General features: G+C 36.8%; 1 long non-coding RNA gene across 1 annotated transcript in view; it reads right to left on the reverse strand.

The window, feature by feature from the left end:
- Positions 1-878: 878 nt before the first annotated feature.
- Positions 879-22,456, reverse strand: part of LOC138144406 (uncharacterized) — a 96,067-nt gene continuing 74,489 nt past the window's right edge. The window contains exons 3-4 of the long non-coding RNA XR_011163942.1: positions 2,648-2,742; positions 879-1,836 (exon numbers count right to left, since the gene is read on the reverse strand). This is a non-coding gene — a long non-coding RNA (uncharacterized lncRNA). The remainder of the gene's footprint in view (positions 1,837-2,647; positions 2,743-22,456) is intronic.

A 22,456-nucleotide genomic window follows, 5' to 3' on the forward strand; every position in this document is an offset into this window, starting at 1 on the left:
TGCCTTCCCTCTGAGACTACTTTCCATTTATGTTAAGTCAATCATCTATGCACAATTTTTTCTTTGCATGTTATCTCTCCTATTAGAATGCAAGCTCCTTGAGAACAGGGGTGCCTTATATTTTTGCCCTTTTTCATGTTCCCAGTGATTGCCTGGTAATGCTTGGTAAAAGGTGTCTTTTAATTCTGCTCATCCAACCAAACAAGTTGGGGTTTTTTTTATCTCTCCAATATAGTTGCATGAGCTAAGAAATTGGAAAGAATTAAAATCAAGCAGTGCACTAGCCTTGCTTTCTACTGGCTGTTAACATTAACAGTTTTGTTGGAATATAGAAAGTACTGATTTGTTTGGAACTTGCTTGGATTTATTATTTTCTTTTAAAAAATAAAACAAATTTCTTCCTTAAAAAAGCCTCTAATAAATACTTTTTGACTGACTGAATAGAAAAGTTAAATGTGATTGTGCTCTCAAAATTATTGCTGCTGTTCTTTGTCATTCATTCTCAAAGAGGAATGTATATTAGGGAGGTGATGTCATAACATGCAAGTTAATTGGATTTAAGTGAGGGAGGGCTGTATAAATTCACCAGCTTCACTTTCTCCTCCAGAGCCATCTCGATCCAGTGATCAGATATGGATCTGGACAACCAGAGATGGCTGGCCCAGGATGCAGTAGGAACCTTGACCTTTTCAATCTAAGGTCTTTAACACGTCTCATTTTGACTGAAGCAGTCCCCGTTCAGTGATTATGGCTTAATTTTAAAATGAAGCAAAGAATGGACTCTTTAAAAACAAATATGCATGTCACCTTTACATGAACACCATGTACTAAGATATTTGGAAGCTCATAAACAAATGTAGAAAAGCAGGGATATTAAACACATCCTTTACTGATCAAAGTGTATTAAAAGATATAATTAATAAAGAGCCCTTAAAGAAGGGAAAAGCACAAATAGAATCTAAATAATTTAATCTTAAGTATTTGGTAGATCAAAGAACAAATAATAGAAATGGCAGATAATATCATCACAGAAAATTACAATAATATGACATTTCAAAACTTTTGGGATTCAGCGAAAGTATCCTGAGGATAAAATTTATACTTCTAACACCCTTCATCAATGAAAGAGAGAACATACCAATAAATCAGACATGCAACTAAAAAGAACATAGAAAAGCAACAAATTAAAAAAGCCCAACTAAAAGCTAAAATTAAAATTTTGAAAATCAAAAACCACATCCATCAAAATGAAAGTAAACCCCATTGAATTGATAAATTAAATTAGAAGCTTTTAAAAAAAAAAGCTAACAAAACAGATAAAATGTTGTTTAGTCATTGAGTTATGTCCAATTCTTCAGACTCCATAGACAATAGCATACAAGGCCCTTCTGTCCTCCATTTTCTATTGAAGTCTATCCAAGCTCATGTTCATTGCTTCCCTGACACTATCTATCCATCTCATCTCCTGCCATCTCCTTCTCCTTTTGTCTTCAATCTTTGCCAGCATCAGAGTCTTTTCCAACAAATCCTGTCTTCTCATTTATGTGGCCAAAGTATTTAAGCTTCAGCTTCAGTATTTGTTCTTCCAATGAATAATAAAAATTAATTTCTTTAAGTGTTGATTGATTTGATCTTGTTGTCCAAGGAACTCTCAAAAGTCTTCTCTACCACCAAAATTCAAAAGCATTTATTCTGCAATGCTCAGTTTTCCTTATAGTCCAACTCTCACAGCCACAAATTGCTACCAGAAAAAATATAGCTTAGACTATATGGACCTTTGTCAACAAGGTGATGTCTCTGCTTTTTAGTATGCTGTCCAGATATGCCATAGCTTTCCTGCCAAAAAGCAAATATCTTTTAATTTCATGATTACAGTCACCATCTTGCAGTGATCTTTGAGCCCAAGAATATAAAATCTGATGCTGCTTCTATTTTTTATCCCTCTATCTGAAAGGAAGTAATGGGACCAGATGCCATGATCTTAGCTGCTGTTGTGTTAATGTTAAGCTTCAAGCCAGCTTTTACCCTTTCCTCTTTCTCCCTCATCAAAACATCTCTTAATTCTTCTTCACTTTCTGCCATCAAAGTAGTAGTATCTGTATATCTGAGATTGTTAAATAGTTCTCCCAGCAATATTAATTCTGGCTTTTAATTCATCCATCCTGGCGTTTTTCATGATGTACTCTGAATATAAGTCAAATAAATAAGGTGACTCATACTCCTTTCCCAATATTGAACCAATTAATTGTGCCATATTCAGTTCTAACTGTTGCTTCTTGACCCACATACAAGTTCCTTAGAATACAAGATGACCAGCAGATCCCATCTCTTTGAGGATTTGCCACAATTTGCTGTGATCCACAGTCAAAGGTTTTATGAAGCAAAAGTAGATTGTGGGTTTTTTTTTTTTTTCCTGGAACTCCCTTGCTTTCTCCATAATCCAGACAATTTGGCAATTTGGTTTCTAGTTCCTCTATCTCTTTGAAAACCAGCCTACATTTGTGATAATTCTCAGTTCATATATTGCTGAAACCTAGCTTGCAAAATCTTAAGCATAACCTTGCCGAGGTATGAAATAAATGCAGATATTCAGTACTTTGAACATTCTTTGGCATTGCCCATCATTAGGACTGGGATATAAACTGACCTTTTCCAATCCAGTGGTCGCTGATGAATTTTCCAAATTTGCAGGCATATTGAGTACAACACTTTAACAGCATCATCTTTCGGGATAAGACTAGTCTTAATTTTTTTTAAAGGAAGAGGAAAATGAAGTTATAAATATTAAAAAATGTAAGGGGAGAGGTAACAAAAATGAATATGAAGAAAAGAGAATCATTAGACTATTTTGTCCAGTGCTATACTAACAAAATCAATAATAAATTGTATTACAAAAATATAAAATACCTAAAAGATCACTTCAATAACCGAATCTCAGAGCAAAAAGTGGAACAAGCCATAAATGAATTCCCAAAGAAAAAAAACCTTGGGTTGAATATATTTACAAATGAAATCTATCAAACATTCCGGAAACAATTAATTCCAATATTTCATAAATTATTTGAAAAGCAGAAAAAGAAGTGATGCTATCAAACTCATATTATTTCACAAGGATGGTTAGCAAGTAAACTAGAGAGTGATAGAGAAAGAAACTATAGATGAAAATCCCTAATGAATATCAACACAAAAATATTATTAACAAAACATTAGCAAAGAAGCCACAGAAACAGATTTAAAAGATTATATATTATGACTAGGTTGAATTCACACCAGGAATGCAGAATTGGCTCAATGTTAAGAAAACTATAAACATAATAATCAGTATTAAAATATAAAATCAAAGAATTATATCAATAGATACAGAAAGATATTCTGATAAAATACAATAATTTTTCTTTTTAAAATAAGCACATAAAAAGCATCAGAATAAATGTATCTTTCCTTCATATAACAAATAGTATCTATCTAAAACAAAGAGCAGGCATTATATGTAATGAAGAAACACTAGAGGCTATTACAATAAAATCAGAGATGAAGCAAGGTTGTCTAATATTACCAATACTATTTAATATAGTTCTAGAAATATTGCTGTAAAAATAAGACCAAAGAAAAGAAATTAAGAGAATAGGCATAGTCAAGAAAGAAACAAAATTATCAATTTTTGCAAATGATATAATGGCCTGTTGAGAGAATTCTAGAAATTAAACAATAAATTGAAATAACTTAAACAACATAATAGGAAGTAAAATAAGTACATGTACTCATTTGTCTTTCTGCTTATTAACAATAAAACCTAGCACAACAAGATAGAAAGAGAAACTTCATTCAAAATTTAGGCATTATGGTGATTTCCAGTAATCCCCACCACTGAGGAGGTTGAGACTAGCATATCTCTTGAATTTAGGGATTCTGAGGCTTGGTGGTTAAGTCAAACATGTGTCAATACTAGGTTCATCATTAACATATAAGCCTCTCTGGAGGGAGGGGTAGTTGCCATGCTGCTTAGAGATGAGCAAACCAGCTCAGGTTGGAAAAGAAGCAGGTCAAAGCCCCAGAGCTCGAGTGAAACAGGATCCAAAACAAGGCTCCTGCCCTTGTAGCCTGGATGAGATGAGAAAGATAATTTTTTTAAAAGTGCAAAGTGACGATGTGGATTGAGACTTCTCTTCCTAAGTTCAAATCTGGCCTCAGATATTTGCTAACTGTATGATCCTGGACAAGTCACTTAACTCCTTTGACCTCAGTTTTCTCATCTGTAAAATGAGCTGAAAAAGGAAATGTCAAACCACTCTAGTATCTTTGCTAAGAAAACTCCAAATGTGGGTCATGAAGAGTTAGGCATGACTGAAAAACTACTAAAGAACAACAACACAAAATATTTGAGAGTCCACCTACCAAGACACACACACACACACACACACACACAGAAAATATATGAATATATCTACAAAACACTTTTTTTAAAACAGATAATGAAATGCCTAAATCATTGGACAGATAATAATTCTTTATGATTGGACCATACCAATTTAATTAAAATGACAATATGTCCTGAATTCCTTTACTTATTAAGTATCATACCAATCAAATTATCAAAGGATTACTTTATAGAGTAAGAAATTTTTTTTTAAAAAAACTGAACTGCAGGAACAACATATTAGGAATCTTAAGACTTAGCATAAAAAATAACAAAAGGAATTTAACAGTCTCTGGTCTCACTGCAGGAATAATAAAAATGATTTTGCATTATATTAAAAATGTAAAAATTTATCAGTGGAATAGCTTAGGAATATAAGACTTACAAGCAAATTGTAGTGTTGTATTCAATAAACCAAAAGACTGCAACTACTGAGGGAAAGACTCAATATTTGGCAAAAATTTCTGGGAAAATTGGAAAGTAGTCTGGTAGAAATTAGTCTTAGACCAATGTCTTATAAACAAATACCACAACAAATTCTAGTTTACTGGATATTTGACTTATATACAAAAGTGCACATCATAGACAAATAAGAGGAGCATAGTGTAATGGCAAGCAAAGAAGTACTTAGCACCTTGTTTCAGCTATTTAAGTATTTAGTGCCTTGTCTGAGTTCAAGTGTCCTTAAGCCTTTCCCTGATTATATCAAGTCTTTGTTAAGAAACAGAACTTGTGAACCCCACAGTGGGAGGAACTTGCTGATGCAACAGGGAGGAGCTAATGACCATATATAAGGAGAAGCCCAAGCTAAGAAAGAGCAAAATTGAGAAGGGGAACTTTGTTGAGGCCAGGCATTCTGTATATTCTGTTTGTGTGGATTCCTGTTTGTGATACTTTGTACAGAAGCTCTGGGACCTTACTGGAAGCCCTGAAAGAGGATTTTCTTGTTGTCTGTTTACAGAAGTCCTGGAAGAGGGTTTCAGAGGTCCTGAGACCATGCTGATAATTTGTGTTGAGTTCTTAAACTTTGTTGGTGGGTCTGTGTTGATTTCACAGGCAGATAGTGAATTGATGATGGTGCTGGCAATGTGTATAAATGTTGTTTGGGCCCTGTTAAGCTTTGTCTTCCCAGAAACAGAAACTGTAAAGGACCTGAAGTGGACTAGACACTGTGAGCTTCAATGTGGAATGGGAACTGGATGAGGAACTGGATGAGGAGCTGAGAGCTGCCTACCTTTGAATCCAGGTGACAGTTGGGTAGATTCAGGCAGGAGCTAGGACCATAGAAGAGGAACTACGGAATCTGAGAGCCAGCCAAAAAGAAAAGACTTCTCCTTGGGTACTTAATGCTGACTGAGAAGATCATGATTTACTGTGGCCTAGGGCTGGGAGAACTTTGTACTCTGTACCTTGTACCTCTAAAGGATGATTGAGTTAAGGATGATTGGAAACTAATTTCTAATTAAGAAGAAAGAAGACTTTTTGACTGAGAAATTAAGACAATGTGACCTAGGGGTGGAGAACTTTGACCTTTGTACTTTGTGTCCTTTAAGGAGGCTTGCTCCTTAAGGATGATTGAGTTAAGGACTTACTGAATGATATCTTTTGTTTAAAACTATGTGGCCACTTTGGTGAAAACTATGTGACTATGTTAGTGACAAATTGTTATGTTATAACATTGTGAATGCTGTGCTTTGATTTCTGTGAATGTTTTGCTTTGTTTACTGTTGAATAGAGAGTTCACTATACTATGTGATCAGAACCTTAAAGCTGTTCACAGCAGCAATCCTCTGGAAAGCTGCTCATGCTTGACTTTACACATGGAAAGGACATACTTCTTTGAAAATATGGCTAGGTGAAGTTTTTCAACTAAGCAAGGGATTGAGAGGATCTGAGGAGATAAAATAGTATTTTACATAACATAAAATTGAAATGCTTTCGCATTAACAGAATCATTGTAGTTAAAAATCTGAAGGAATACCATGGGCAAATTAGAGAAGCATGGGACAGTTAGTTTTTCTGTCAGATATGTGGATAAGGGAAGAATTTATGACCAAACAAAAGATAGAGAGTATTACAAGACATAAAATAGATCATTTTTATATATTAAATGTAAAATTTTTTGCACAAACAAAACCAATGCAAGCAAGACTAGAAGGAAAGCAAAGGGGAGGGCGGTATTTATAGCAAGTGTCTTTGATAAAAGCCTCATTTCTCATATATATAAAGAACTGAGTCAAATTTCTAAGAATACAAGTCATTCCCCAATTGATAAATAGTCAAATGATATGAACAGGCAGTTTTCAAATGAGGAAATCAAAGCTATCTATAGTCATTGGAAAAAATGCTCTATGACTTGATTAGAAAAATGCTAATTAAAACAACTCTGTGGTACCCCATCAGAACTATCTGATTGGCCAGTATGGCAGAAAAGAAAAATTACAAATTTTGGAGGAAATGTGGAAAAATTGGGACAGTGATGCACTGTCACAACTGATTCAAAATTGTGAACTGATCCAACCATTCTAGAGAATGCTTTGGAACTATGCCCAAAGGACCATAAAATTATGCATACTACTAAGTCTGTATCCCAAAGAGATCCCCCCAAAAGTGAAAAGGACCTATTTGAACAAAAATATTTATAGCAGCTCTTTTTTGGTGGCAAATAACTGGACATTGAAAGGATGTACATCAATTGGGGAGTGACTGAACAAGTTGTGATATGTGAATATAATGGAATATTATTGTGCTGTAAGAAATGATGACCAGGATTATTTCAGAAAAACCTGGAAAGACTTACATGAATTGATTTAAAGTGAAATGGGCAGAACCAGAAGAATATCTTATACAATAACTGCAATATTATACAGATGGTCATCTGTGAATGACTTAGCTATTCTCAGCAATAATCCAAGACAATTCCAAAGGATTCATGATGAAAAATCTTATCCACCTAAAGAGAAAGAACTGGTGGAGTCTGAATGAAGATAGAAGTATACTATTTTCATTTTTTTCACTTTATTTTTATGGGGTTTTTGTCAGTGTTTTCTTTCACAACGTGACTAATATGGAAATATATTTTGCATGACTATAAATGTAAAACCTATATCAAATTGTTGACTGTCTCAGGAAGGGGAAAAGGGAGGGAGGGAAGGAGAGAACTTAGAACTCAAAATTTTTAAAAATGAACGTTAAGGGGAAGAACCAAGATGGTGGCATAGAAGCAGGAAAACTCCCTGAACTCCCCCCATAACCACCTCAAATACCTATAAAATATGACTCTAAACAAATTTTAGAGCTGCAGAATCCACAAAGTGACAGAGAGAAACAAATCTCCCACTGAAGGCAGCCTGGAAGGTGGACAGGAAGGGTTCATTGCAGTGTAGTGGGAGCCGAGCCCATCCCCAGGTTAGCCCCAGGGAGACCCTGACCACTGGCTGCAGTGTACTTCAGGAGAGTGGATCACCAGCAACAGTGGTGGTTTCCAGAATTATCAACCCAAAAATGCCAAAGAAAAAGTAAGAGGTCAGTGTAGAACTCTGTAGGAACTAGGGGAGATGGAGGAGTGTGATCCGGCCCCTGCCCCTGGAGCAAGAAGTGGTGGAGGTGTTCAGCTGTACAGCCACCTCCATGTGGCTGTTATAGGAATGTAAAGTTTTAAGATCTTCCCTGCCCCTAGGCTTAAGTGCACCTGAAGCCTGTGGTGGGAGGCTTGTTTCTCAGGAGATACTTTGTGATTGGGCAGTGGGTCAAGAAGGTTGTTACATTCTCTGAGCCAGGAGAAGGCTATATAAGCCCTGATGGGAGGCTTTGCTTTGGGGATCACTTTGAGAAGTGTTGTTTGATTTGACCAGATGAGACTCTGGGCAGATGTTGAGCCCCCCCCGGCTTTGAAAAACCCAAATGTTGATTTGGTATGGATGTAATGGTTGGGCAGTTTGGAAACCTGTCTGCTTGAAATGTTTCTGTCTGTCTATGCTGAAGTTCAGGGTGCTGACCTTTTTCTTGTGAACTAGGTAAATGATATGTTTGATTGATTAAAACAAGATTGTTAACCCATTTTGAATTGCTTTCCTTTAGAAAAGCAGATCTAAGAACCTGTGTTGGCAGCCACTCTGGGGATGCTAGGGTGCTTGCTGCTACAGTGGCTGCTTCAGAGCTCCTGGCCTGTGGATTGTAGGGAGGCCAAGAGACCATTCAGAGGGTAATCGCTCTTGCTTTAACTTGCCTGGATCTGGATCACGGTCTTGGGTGGTGGTCCTGAGGTGTGTGACCAGTGAGCCAGAGCATGTAGGGGCTACAGAGATGGCACCCTCATAATAACTCTGGCAGCTGCAAAAACCCCAGCAATTTGGGACAAAGCTCTCCCCTCTGAAAACAGAGTTCTACTGTGGCTCAAAAGTCAAGTAATTGAGTGGCAACATGAACAAGAAAAGGAAGCAAAGCAAGCACAGTAGTCAAACCTTAGATTCCTTTTTTGGGGACAAAAAGGATCAAAGCATGGAATGGAAGGAAGACAATGAAGTCAGAGTTCCTGTACCAAAAGCTTACAAGAAAAACCTGAATTGGTTACAGGTCATGGAGGAGCTCAAGAAGGATTTTGAAAATCAAGTAAGAGAACTGGAGGAAAAATTGGGAAGAGAAATGAGAATGATGCAAGAAAATCATGAAAAGAGAGTCAACAAACTGACTGAAGAAAATTACACCTTAAAAATAGATTAACTCAAATGGTAAGAGAGGCCCCAAAAAGCCAATGAGGAGAAGAATGCCTTAAAAAGCCTAATTTGCCAGATGGAAAAAGAATTTCAAAAGCTCACTGAAGAGAATAATTGCTTCAGAATTAGATTGCAGCAAATGGAAGCTAATGACTTCATGAGAAATCAAGATACTATAAAACAGATCAAAACAAATGAAAAAATAGAAGGCAATGTGAAATATCTCATTGGAAAAACCACTGACCTGGAAAATAGATCTAGGAGAGATAATTTTTAAATTATTGGACTACCTGAAAGCCATGACCAAAAAAAGAACCCAGAAATCATCCTTCAAGAAATTCTCAAGGAAAACTGCCCTGATATTTTAGAACCAGAGGGCAAAATAGAGGTTGAAAGAATCCACCGATCACCTCCTGAAAAAGATCCCAAAAAGAAAACTCCTAGGAATATTATAGCAAGGTTCTGGAGTTCCCAGATCAAGGAGAAAATATTACAAGCAGCCAAGAAGAAACAATTTGAATATTGTGGAAACACAATCAGGATAACCCAGGATCTGGCAGCTTCTACACTGAAGGATCGAAGGGCTTGGAATATGATATTCCGGAGATCAAGGGAGCTGGGATTAAAACCAAGAATCACCTACCCAGCAAAACTGAGTATCATGTTTCAGGAGAAAATATTCGATGGAATAGAGGGCTTTCAAGCATTCATGATGAAAAAACCAAAGTTGAATAGAAAACGTGACATTCAGATAAAAGAAGCAAGAGAAGCATGAGAAGGTAAACAGGGAAAAGAAATCCTAAGGAACTTATCAAAGTTGAACTATTTATATACCTACTTGGAAAAACGATAAGAGTAACTTATGAAACTTTTCTCAGTATGAGGATAGTTGAAGAGAATATAAATGTGTGTGTATATATATAACATATATGTGTGTATACACACATATATATGTCTACATAGGAGGGTATATGTCCATATGAATACATATGTAAGTGGGTGTATATATATATACATATATGTACAGGTATACATAGACAGAGGGCACAGGTACAATTGAATAGGAAGGGATAATATTTAAAAGGTGAAATTGAGAGGTAGAGAGGAATATAATTAGAGGAGATGGGGAGAGACAGAATGGGGTAAATTATTTCATATAGACGAGGCAAGGGATAACTGTTACAATGGAAGGGAAGAACATGAAGGCAAAAGGGACTAGGTCAATCTTATTCTCATTGAATTTGGCTTAGGGAAGGAATGACATACTCACTAACTGGGTATCTTGCCCCACAGGAGAGTAGGGGGGAAGGGGATGAGAGGGGAGATGATAGAGGGGAAGGAAGGTTGGGGGCGAGAGTAGTTAGAAGCACACACTTTTGAAAAGGGACAGGGTCAAAGTAGAGAATAGAACAAGTTGGGGGGGGGCGGGATAGGATGGAGGGAAATATAGTCAGTCTTTCACAATATAGCCACTATGGAAAAGTTTTGTGTAACTACACATGTACAACCTATATGGAATTGCTTATCTTCCCAGTAAGGGTGGGTGACGAGGGAGGAAGGGAAAGAATCTGGAATTCAAAGTTTTAAAATCAAATGTTTAAAAAATTTATTATTATTATTATTATTTACATGCAACTGGGAAATAAGATATACAGGCACTGGGGTATGGATTTCCATCTTGCCCTACCAGAAAGTCTGAGGGAGAATAGGGGAGGATATAGAAGAGAGCAGATTGGGGGAGGGGGTATACAGTGGGATCACTGTTTTGGGGTGGTGGGTAGGGGAAAGATGGGGAGAAATTTTGTAACTCAAAATCTTGTGGAAATGAATTGATGTAAACTAAAATAAATATAAAATTTAATTCAAAAAATTAATGTTAAAAATTATTTTTACATGTAATTGGGTGAAAATAAAATATTATTCATTTAAGAATTTGAAGAGAAAGAATTGGTTTAAAAATATCTGCAGCAAATTTCTCTGAGAAGGGGCGGCTAGGTGGTGCAGTGAGTAAAGCGCCGGCCCCATAGTTGGGAGGACCTGAGAGTTTGGTTCCAGCCTCAGACACTTAACAAAGACACACACACACACACACACACACACACACACACACACACACACACACACAAAACTAGCCACGTAACCTTGGGCAAGTTACTTAACCCCAATTGCCCTCCAAAAGGCAAAAGGCAAAAAAAAAAAAAATTTCTCTGATGGTCTCAGATCCAAGATACATAAAGAATTGATTTATTGAACTGATCTATTGAAAACTTTCAATATATAAATGAGCAAAGGATCTGGACAGGTAGTATTTAAAAGAAAAAAAAGCAAGATATCAACAAAATTCCTGGGGAGCGTCTTACTCAGGCCAATCCCCTGATAGTTTAGGTTTAGCATTGGACTAAAATTAAAAGCTCATAAGTCATTTAACAATTAACAAAAAAAGAGAGATTTATCTAGTCATAGCAAGAGAAGGATATTTAATGAATATAGGCATTGAGGACATCTCAAATTGATTCACATATAGAAAACTCCTTTTTCTGATTTATAGTCAGATCTTCCTGACTCTGGCCCATACAATCTATCCACTCTGCCACACAGTGGCCTCAGAGGCGTGTGAGAGAACAGATACACTAATGAATTGTTAGTGAAACTGTGAATTGCTCCAACTATTCTGGAAAGTAATTTGGAAATATAATCTTCCAATCACGATGGAATGCAGGTCCTTTAATCTCACAATACCACTACTAGGCTTATATCCCCAAGGAGTTGAAAAGAGAAAGACCTGTATGTACAAAAATAATCATAGCAACACTTTTTGTTGCAGCAAAGAAAGAGAAACTAGATAGATCAAGATAGGTTGGATAGATAGATAGATAGATAGATAGATAGATAGATAGATAGATAGATAGATAGATAGATAGATAGATAGATTACAGAGCAAGCATTAAATGCTTACTATGCTGCAGAAGCTGTGCTATGTCCTAGAGATACAAATATAAACAGAAAGATAGCCTCTACCCTCAAGGAGTTCATATTCTAACAGAAGACACCACACAGAGGGTGGTGAGGAGTAAGGCAAGGGTATCCAAGAGGGGGAAGGAGTAGATCCTGAAGGAAAGTGAGCATTAACTGAGAGCCTAATGAAATGGGGGCCTGGGCCAGAAAATCACGAGTAGATCCTGAAGGAAAGTGAGCATTAACTGAGAGCCTAATGAAATGGGGGCCTAGGCCAGAAAATCACCAATCAGAAAACAGAGATTGGGGGGCAGAGAAGGAACAAGCTTTTTGGGTGTTAATATATTATTATGATATGCAAAAAAAATGATGCATTAATGAAACACTTTTAAAATTCACAATCAAACATTCCTAACTGATAAATGGTCAAAGGACACAAACAGGCAATTCTCAAAAGAAGAAATCAAAGTTATCAATTAGCCATATTAAAAAATGTTTGGATTTCCTAATGATTAGAGAAATGCATATTAAAGCAACTCTATGGTTCCACCTCACCCTCAGCAGATTGGCAAAGCTAACAAGACAACTGACAAATGATGGAGGATACAGTTTTGGGGAAACAGGTACAAGGTTGGTGGAGTTATGAATTGTTCTTGCCTTTCTGGAAAACAACTGGAACCTTACCAATAAGTTATACAACTATCTAGATCCTTTGCTCAGTGATACCACTAATAGAGCTGTGCCCCCAAAAAGATCAAAGAAAAAGGTAAAAGTCTACATATACAAACACATTTATAGCAGTTCATTTTGTAGAGACTAAGAATTGGTAATTAAGGGGGGACTATTCAACTGGTGAAAGGCTGACCAAATTGTGTATTATATGAATGTATATCATATTGTGAAATGAAGAAAAGGACGGTTTCTGAGGATCTTGGAGAAGACTTATATGAACTGATTCAGAATGAAGAAAGCAGAACCAGGAGAATAATTTATTTATAACATAACAGCATTATAAAAATGGGCAATTTTGAAAAAATGAAGTACTCTGATCAATGCGATGATTGATTATGATTCCAAGAAAATCAAGGATGAATAATACTATCCACTTCCTGACAGAGAGGTGATGAATGGATGGATACACAATTTTTTTGCACGTGGCAAACATGGGAATTTATTCCACTTAACTATACTTACTTGTTGAAAGAATTTTTCCCACCTACTCAACCACCCAAGTGGGAAGAGGGAGGCAAGAGAAGAAATAAATGCTTCGATAATTGAAAAGAAAAAAAAAACACCTTTTTTTTTTTTTTTGCTTTTTTTGGAGGGCAATTGGGGTTAAGTGACTTGCCCAAAGTCACAAGGCTAGTAAGTGTGTCAAGTGTTTGAGGTCAGATTTGAACTCAAGTCCTCCTAACTCCAAAGCCAGGGCTCTATTCACTGCATCACCTAGCCACCCCTAAAACATAATTTTTAAAAAATGCACTGAATAGAATGGAAGGAGGAGATTCAGAAAGAAACACAGACAAGCAGGACAGCAAGCTATATGTAGTGGTGATTCATGATTTCATGTACGATCCTCTTTTTCCATTCCTCATGGTAAATGGTGTTGCTGCTTCCTGGTGTTTGTCAAGTTCTGAATAATAATTAAAAAAAAATTTTTTTAATCCAGTTGACTTTCTACTAAAGTACAGTGTCAGTATATAGTTGACTGAATCTTTTTTTCCCCCACAGACAAATCGGTTCTGGAGGTAAGGTGCTCCAAGAGAGATACTTTGTCCAAGAAAAGGACAAAATGGTTTCTTTAAAAGGGAATAGAGTCCACCAATTTGTTTTGATCATGCTTATTTGTTATAAGGGAGGGGTTTTCTTGCAAGGGGTGGGGGGAGAAAGGGCTAATGAGAAAGAAAGAAAGAAAGAGAGAAAGAAAGAGAGAAAGAAAGAAAGAAAGAAAGAAAGAAAGAAAGAAAGAAAGAAAGAAAGAAAGAAAGAAAGAAAGAAAGAAAGAAAGAAAGAAAGAAAAAGAAAAAGGAAGGAAGTAAGAAAGAAAGAAAGAAAAAGGAAGGAAGTAAGAAAGAAAGAAAGAAAGAAAGAAAAAGAAAAAGGAAGGAAGGAAGGAAAAGAAAGAAAAAGAAAGAAAAGAACATCGATGAAATTTTTAAATGCACAAGAGATAGAAAAGAACAGAAAGATGTTTTTTAAATGGGGAAATATTCACATTTGTTGATGGTTTTCAAGTTCAGAATAACAAAAAAAAATTTAAATGGGGGGGAGAAAATTTAGTCCTATATAACATGGAATTGATCTATTTGAAATATGAAAAGTTTAAGGAAATATAAGGACTATATTTTACTTCATTACAAGTAAATATAACTCTATTTCAATTTTACTATTTTCTTTTCTCCTTTCTCCCTCTCCCTCTCTCTCTCTCACACACACACATGAACCAAATAATTAAAAATTTAAGTTTGAAAATAACAAAATAGCAATCATGAGAACATTACATTAATGTACATTTAAAAAAAAAAACACAGCCGGGGTGGGGGGTAGGTGTCTACATCTCATTCTTGGCACATTTTGTTCCATGAAAGATCACCCCCTGTGGGGATGATGGGGTGGGGGTGGGGATGGGGATGGGGCGGGCTATTTTCAGTCTTTAAACACCCTGCTTCAACAGGCTGCAGAGCAAGGACCACAGTCATAAGTTCAAGGAGAGATTGGGTTCTTGCGTCCTTGAACCACTAGAGCTGAGCCACAGATATGAGTACTTCTTCAACCAAAGTGTTGCTGGTTGGAGGGAGGCAGTCTATGGTTTTGTCCTATGCATTAGCACCTCTTCCATAAATAGTGTGTAAGAACCAAGACAGGGCTTTAGAAACAGCAGAAAAAAAGCTGGAGCTGACAAATAAAAGGGCCACAATTGAAAGGATGGGGAAAAGGGGAAAAATGAAACTGGTGGGATTGCTTTTTTCCTCTCTTTGCAGATGCACAGGTTCTAACATTAGTCAGAAGGTACCCTTTCTCAAATGAAGAACCCCTTCTCCATCTTGGAGCTATGCATAGGGAAGTGATTTAGTTCTCTGAGAACTATACATTTTATTAGGAAGCAATCGTTTCCAATGCATTTCTGTTCCTTTAACCACAGGCTTCATTCACTAGTCAACACAGAGCAGCAACAGGGAGGGAGCCCTGTTCATTGTTCAGCTCAGGCAGACAAATCAGCTTATAAAGTGACGACTGGAGAGGATGATTTTCCTTACCTTTCACGACTAGAGGGCAGGGACTTCTTTTGTATTTTCTTTGTATACCCAGTGCTTATCACAATGCTTGGAACCTAGTAAGAGCTTAATAAATGCTTGTTAATTGATTGACTGATTGACCTGAAAAATCAAGAGGCTTTGACATAGTGCTTAGGCCATGGAAAAACTCAAGTCCTCTTGGATTTACAGGCTAGGGAGAGATGACCTATGAAACATAGGGAAAGGAACTGTCAGCCTTCATTATTAATACCTACGTGTTAATATTTAGTGTCATAAAATGGCACCTCCCTCCCCAGTTTGGTCATCAGACAGACAAGGGTCATGTCATCCTGAATTCTTTAGATAGAAGATTCAAGGTTGCCACCTTCTTCCCTCTAGCTTCATGCCAGGACTATTAAAGGCACTTTAGGGTTATTTGAAATACTAGGAATTTTCCCAATAGACAAACAGTCAAAGGTTATGAAAAGAAAGTTCTCAAAAGTAGAAAGGCAAGCTATAATATCTATTAAAATATATTTTTAAAATATAAAATGTATATTTTAAAATATATAATATCCATTAAAAATGCTCCAAGTCACTAATTATAAAAATACAAATTAAAGCAACTCTGAGGTTCTACCTCATACCCATATTGGCAAAGGATTATTAATTATTATTATTAATAGCTAATATTTATATAGCACTTTATGGCCTGTAAAGCACTTTGCCTCTGTGAACTGACCTGATCCTCACAAGAACCTTATGAGGTAGGTGGTATCATCAGCAACATCATCATCTCCCTTTTACTCGTGAGGAAATTGAGGTAGAGAAATTAAGTGACTTGTCCATAGTCAGAGAACTAGTAGGTGTCTGAGGCTGGTTTTGAGCTCTGATTTCTCCCTCTCCCCACAGCCATTATGAAGCCTGCAGTAAAATGACCAGGGCAGGAATCCCAGGCCAAAGGGGGACCTACAGTTCTGTCATGCTGGACCCCAAAGAGCTTTCCAGCTGGCTGACAGTGGATGAGTCCTCCAGCAACCTACTAAGGCTTCAACAGGCAAGGATTGTTATTCAGACCCAAACCCAGGTCAGCAACTTAGAGAGTTAAGGGTGGAGGAGGGGAGACAGTGGTATTTATCAGACTATCCTCTGGATGAAATTCCTATGGGAGAACTAAAAGCTTGCAGATCCCCAGCATGAGCTGTCCCAGAGATCCCAGAATAACACAAAACTCAATACCCCCAAGAAAGCAGCAACAGGAACAGTCTAGACATTCCCCTCCTGAAGTTCACAGAGCCCAGCCTTAATATAAAGTCGGGAAATCCAAAGTCGGGAAACAGGCTGGAAGAATGAGCAAACAAACAAAAATAGAATCTTACCATAAAAAGCTATTATGGTGACAGGGATGCTCAGGACACAAATATAGAAAAGAATTACTTTAAAACATCAACAAGCAAAGTCTGCACTAATCCCCACAAGCTCCCCTTCCCCTCCCTTTCCTGACTCCTCATCAGATTGTAAAATCTTTGAGGGTAGGGACAGTTCTTTTTATTGATTATGTCATCAGTGTATACCACAGTGCCTGGCACGTTGTATGGACTTAATAAACGTTTATTGAATTGGATATTGGAAGGAAAGACACAGGTTGGGCATAAATTCAATTAAAATTCCTGGAAAAGTTAAAGCAAGAGTCTTTTTTAAAAAAAGAATTAGAAATATTTTTATAAATTAAATGAGAGTGCTAGTTGTAAAAATAATGGAAAAGGAGTGAAAACTAGGGAAGAAGAAATTAGAAAAGAAACAGCTTGGTATGAGAGGTAAAAAACTTTGCCCAAGCAACAACCTCCATGAAATTTAAAATTAACCAAATGATTCCATGAGATGTGTATGTGTGTGTGTCTCTGTGTGTACACAAAGTCAAAGGACCAAAAAACAGAAATAAGTATAAAGTATTTCATAACAAAAACAACTGACTTGGAAAATAGATCAAAGGAATACAATTTAAGAATCACTAGACTACCTGAAAAAAAAACTGACCTAAAAAAAAAAGACTTCATATTTCCAAAAATCATAAAAGAAAACTGTCTATATCTCTTAGGAACAGAAGGCAAAGTTGAAATAGAAAGAACCTACTGTTCATCTCCTGAAAGAAATTACAAAATAATTCCCAAGAATGTTATAGTCAAAGTCCAGAGTTTCCAGGTCAAAGAAAAAAGACAGTAAGCACCCACAGAGAAAGAAATCAAATGCCAAGAAATCATATTCAGGACCAGTCTCGTTGCATAGGCTTACCACCAAGAATAACTTATCCATCAAAACTAAGTATAATACTAAGAGGGGAAAATGAACCTTGAATGAAATACAGAACTTCCAAGCATTGATGATGGAAAGACTAGAGCTGTCTAGAAACTTTAAAATGCAAACACAGCAGTTAAGAGAAACATCAAAAGGCAAACAAGAATAAATAAGGGATTTTTTTTAAAAGGGATAAATTGTTTACATTCTAATGAGGAGAGAGGATACATGCATCCTCACCAAACTCTATCATCATCAGGGGTCAAAGAGGGGGTCCAATTAGATAGAGGGTCCAGGAGTGGTTCTTTTATGTCTTGATAATCTTAATGATGAATGGAAAGGGAAAGGAAGAGAAAAACACTAGATGGGGAAAAGAACAGGAAAGGTGGGGAAAATTATCCCACATAATTGGGGTGTTGAAGTGAAAGTCTTTATATTCAAGGGGGAGGGAGTAGGGAGAGGAAGTGACACTTGAAGTTCACTCTCATCCAAACTGCTTGTAGCAGCAGGCACCCCAAGCGTCCTCAGGCTTTGCTGCCAGCACAGGTTCTTGGATCTGCTTTGATAAAGGAAAGCAACTCAAAATGGGTTAACAAGCTTACTTTAATCAGTCAGACATATATCATTTGTTCAGGGGAAAAAGGTCAGCACCCTGAACTTCAAAGTATACAGGCAGAATTATCAAGACAGAAACAGATCAAGTAGACATATTTCCAAACTGTCCAACCATTACATCCATACCCAGTCAACATCTGGGTTTCAACATCTGGGTTTTTCAAAGCGGGGGGGGCGGCTCTGGACAACGGCTTCCCAGAATCCAGATCAAATCACAGAACACTTCTCAAAGTGAGCCCCCAAAACAAAGCCTCAAATCAGGGTTTATATACCCTTCTCCTGGCTCAGAGAATGTAACAACCTGATTGACTCACTGGCCAATCAAGAAGTATCTACTGAAAAACAAGCCTCCCACCCCAGGCTTCAGGTGCACTTTAGCCTAGGGGCAGGGAAGATCTTCCAAATTTGCATTCCCATTACACTGCTCAAAGGAGGGAAAAACCCACACACACATACATACATACATAAACGCACACACATACACACATATATACATGCACATGCATATATACATATATGCCCATACACACGTGCATATATATATATATATACACACACACATGCACACACATACACATGCACAGAGTTGGGTACAGAAATCTATTTGCCTCAACAAAGAAACAGGAGGGAACCTGAAGGAGCAACAGGGAAGAATTATAGGGAAAGTAGATTGAGGGAGGGATTAGTGCTAAGCAAAACAAATTCTAAAACTACACAAAAGTATTTTAAAATAGCTTTTTTGTGGTGGCAAAGAATTAGAAACTCAAGAGCTATGCATCGATTGGGAAATAGCTGAACAAGTTATCACACATAAATTTAACAGAATGCTATTGTGCTATAAAAATTTATGACAGTAATGGTATCATAGAAATTTAGGAAGACTAGTGTGAACTGATGTAGAATGAAGTAAAAAAAAAAAGGGGGGGGGAAATTCCTACAATGACAACACTGTAAAGACAACTTTGATAGATTTTGGAACTATGATCATTTTAATGACTAGCCACAATTCCAGGGTACTCATGATGAAAAACATTCTATCCACCTCCCAATTAGAGTACAGATTGAGACTTTTTTTTTTGGACATAGCCAATGAGGCAATTTATTTTGTTTGACTATACATGTTTCTGACTTGGGTATTCTTTCTCAACTAGGGGAGAAAGGAAAATTGAGGGAAGGAAAGCATTTTTTAATTTAAAAATGTATAATTGGATTTTAAACAAATAGTACATAAAAGATTATTTTAGAGGGGAAGGCATTAGCAGCTAAGGACAACCCTTAGGAGATACCCACAATTAATGAATAATGATTCAGCAAGAAAAACTGAGAAAGAGCTATCAGAGAGGTAGGAGGAAGACCATGAGTGAGCAGACTCATGAAATCCCAAAGAAGAAAGCTTGTCCAGGAAGAGAGTGATCAATAGTGGCAAATGCTGCAGAGAATTCAAGGAGGATAAAATTTGAGGAAAAAAAATTTAACTTTAGATTTGGAGTTAAAATAAAACCAAGAAATTTTTAAAAATCAGAACTTAAGCTATATCATTAGTAACTTTGAAGATAGCATGTTCAACTGAAAGATGAGACTGGAAGCCTGATTGCAGAGTCTGGAGAGAAAGAAAAGAGAGCAGCACCAAGTGTAGATAACTTTTTCAAGGAATTTAGCTGAAAAGGGAAAGAGAGATATAAAGCAATAGAAAAAGAGAAGGAACCAGTGGGTAGAAAGAAATTGAAGATTCGGGAGTGAGGATGACAGTGGACTCAAGATGCTACATAAAACAGGAGGGGAGGGGATCAAGAATACAAGCAGGTGTGCTGGCCTTGACAAGGAAAAAGACTGCCTTTTCTTGAGAGGAGATGGAGGGAGGGTGATGTCAGAGGGTGAAAGAAGAGAAAAGGAGGGTAGAATAGAGAGCTCATGGCAAATGATCTCTGTTTTTATGGTGAAATATGAGTCAGGGTCCTCAGCTGAGGAGAGATCTGGAAGAACTGGAGCGTGGAACACAGAATTGATTAAGTAGGATTAAAAGTGAGGACCAAGTTGATACTAGATAACATGGAGTACAATAAGTCAGTGTGGTTTAGTGATTGCCCCCATCTCTGTTTAGCACCATATGTGTAGAAGAAAAGTAGATTGATGGCGGAATTAATCCAGAGTTGGGGATTGACAAGGGTGATCCATGATACACAAAAGAGAAGAAGAGATTAGAGAGTTGTGGAAAGTGTAGAGATGGATTGGTTCATCAAGGGGTCAAGATCGAGAGTGTAACCAGAGTAGAAGGAATGGCTTTGGAAAGCAGTGAGGAGTGACAAATTGAAAGTCTCAGGACAAAAAAAAAGGTGCAGTAAGAAAGGAAAAGACAGAATGATATGAGATTACGATCAGATAAAAGACTTTGAGAGTTCATAATGGAAGAAGAACATGGAAAAAGAAAACTTGTAGGTGATGGCAAGATCGAGGGTATGATCATCCCTTTGTAAAGTTGACTTGAAAGTGAAAGAGTAGACCACAGGATTTAGCCTGAAGAACTGTTAAGTTAGGACATTAGAGAGAACATGTTGTTCAGCATGTATGTTAAATTATACTAGTATGAGGAAAGAAGGTAGAGTGGAGGAGAAAATATGAACCAAACACTAAACTCATTGAGAATGGAAGGAGAATATTTTGAGGATCAATAGATAATAGTTACCAAGATCTGGATTGGGTGATAACATTGGATATCTTAAATATCAAAGGAGGAGAAGTTACTGCATAATGATAGTAGAAATAGTATCTGGAGGTAACAGTGGACCATCAGTGAATCAGAAGGTTTGGTAAAAAAAAAAAAAATAGAACCAGAACTATAAAGAGTGACCAGAGATGCAGTACTATTTGGAGGGGGCCAGGACTAAATAAGTGTCAGAAGACAGAAGTAGTGAGAAAAGGAAAAGTTTAAAATGAAAGGACATTCAACAGTTTAGAATTCAGTATTATTGGGATACAGAGATTACTCTTACGAAGGCTTAGGAGTATATTAACCACTAAGGAAGATTATCAGTGCAAGAGGAAAGGTCCAGTGAAGAAAACAGGTGATTAGAAGGTTCAAAGTCATCACTCCATGTCAAATAGTGCTGTTATGTCCTGGAAAGCTATGGTAAGCCTACTTCACAGATAGGCACAAGCAGGAGACAGTATTTCCTGGGAAGTCTGGAAGTCTGGTCAGGAAGTAAGAGGCAATGTTTCCTGGGGTCCCAGGCTTGCAGCAATATAAGCAGTTTGTAAAGTTAATAATAATTTTTAAAAGGAATAAAAAATTTAAATGAAATGTTGGAAGCTAAATAAGTCAACAAGCATTTATGTGTTTTGGGTTTTTTTTTTTTCAACAGCAAAGATAATTGACATTTTATTTTCATAAAATTTTGAGTTCCAAATTTTCTTCCTTCTTTTACCCCCTCCCTCCTCCCTAAGACAGTAAGCAATTTTATATAGGCTATGTATGTGCAATCATGCAAAACATTTCCATATTAGCCATATTGTAAAAGAAAAAAACAGAACAAAAGGAAAAAAATCACACAAAAAAAGTAAAATTAGAATGCTTTCATCTGCATTCAGACCCCATCAGTTCTTTCTCTGGATATGGATAGAATTTTCTATCATGAATCTTTTGGAATTTTCTTGGATCATTGTATCACTAAGAAGAGCTAAATCATTCACAGTTGATCATCTGTATAATATTGCTATAACTATGTACAATGTTCTCCTGGTTCTGCCCACTTCACTTTGCATCAATTCATATAAGCCTTTCCAGGTTTTTCTGAAATCCTCCTGCTCAATATTTCTTATAATAGCACAATAGTATTCCATTATTTTCATATACTACAACTTGTTCAGTCATTCCCCAATTGATGGGCATCACTTCAATTTTAATAGTATTCCATTATATTCACATACCACAGCTTGTTCAACCATTCCCCAATTGATGGGCATCACTTCAGTTTCCAGATCTTTGCCACCACAAAAGAGCTGCTATAAGTATTTTTCACATGTAGGTCCTTTCAACAAGGATTTATGAAGCGCTTACTATATACCAGACATTGTACTAAATATTAAGGACACAAAGAAAGGCAAAAACAGTCCCTGTCCTCAAGAAAATCACAATGTAATGGAGGGGAGACAACATTCAAAGAACAATGTATAAAAAAAGTATATACAAGATAAATTGGGGATTATCTCAGAGGGAAGGCACTAAT

This window comes from Petaurus breviceps, unplaced genomic scaffold (genome assembly GCF_028583685.1).
Source record: "Petaurus breviceps papuanus isolate PSGF00001 unplaced genomic scaffold, PetGlider_PUasm1.0 90700, whole genome shotgun sequence".
NCBI lineage: Eukaryota > Metazoa > Chordata > Mammalia > Diprotodontia > Petauridae > Petaurus > Petaurus breviceps.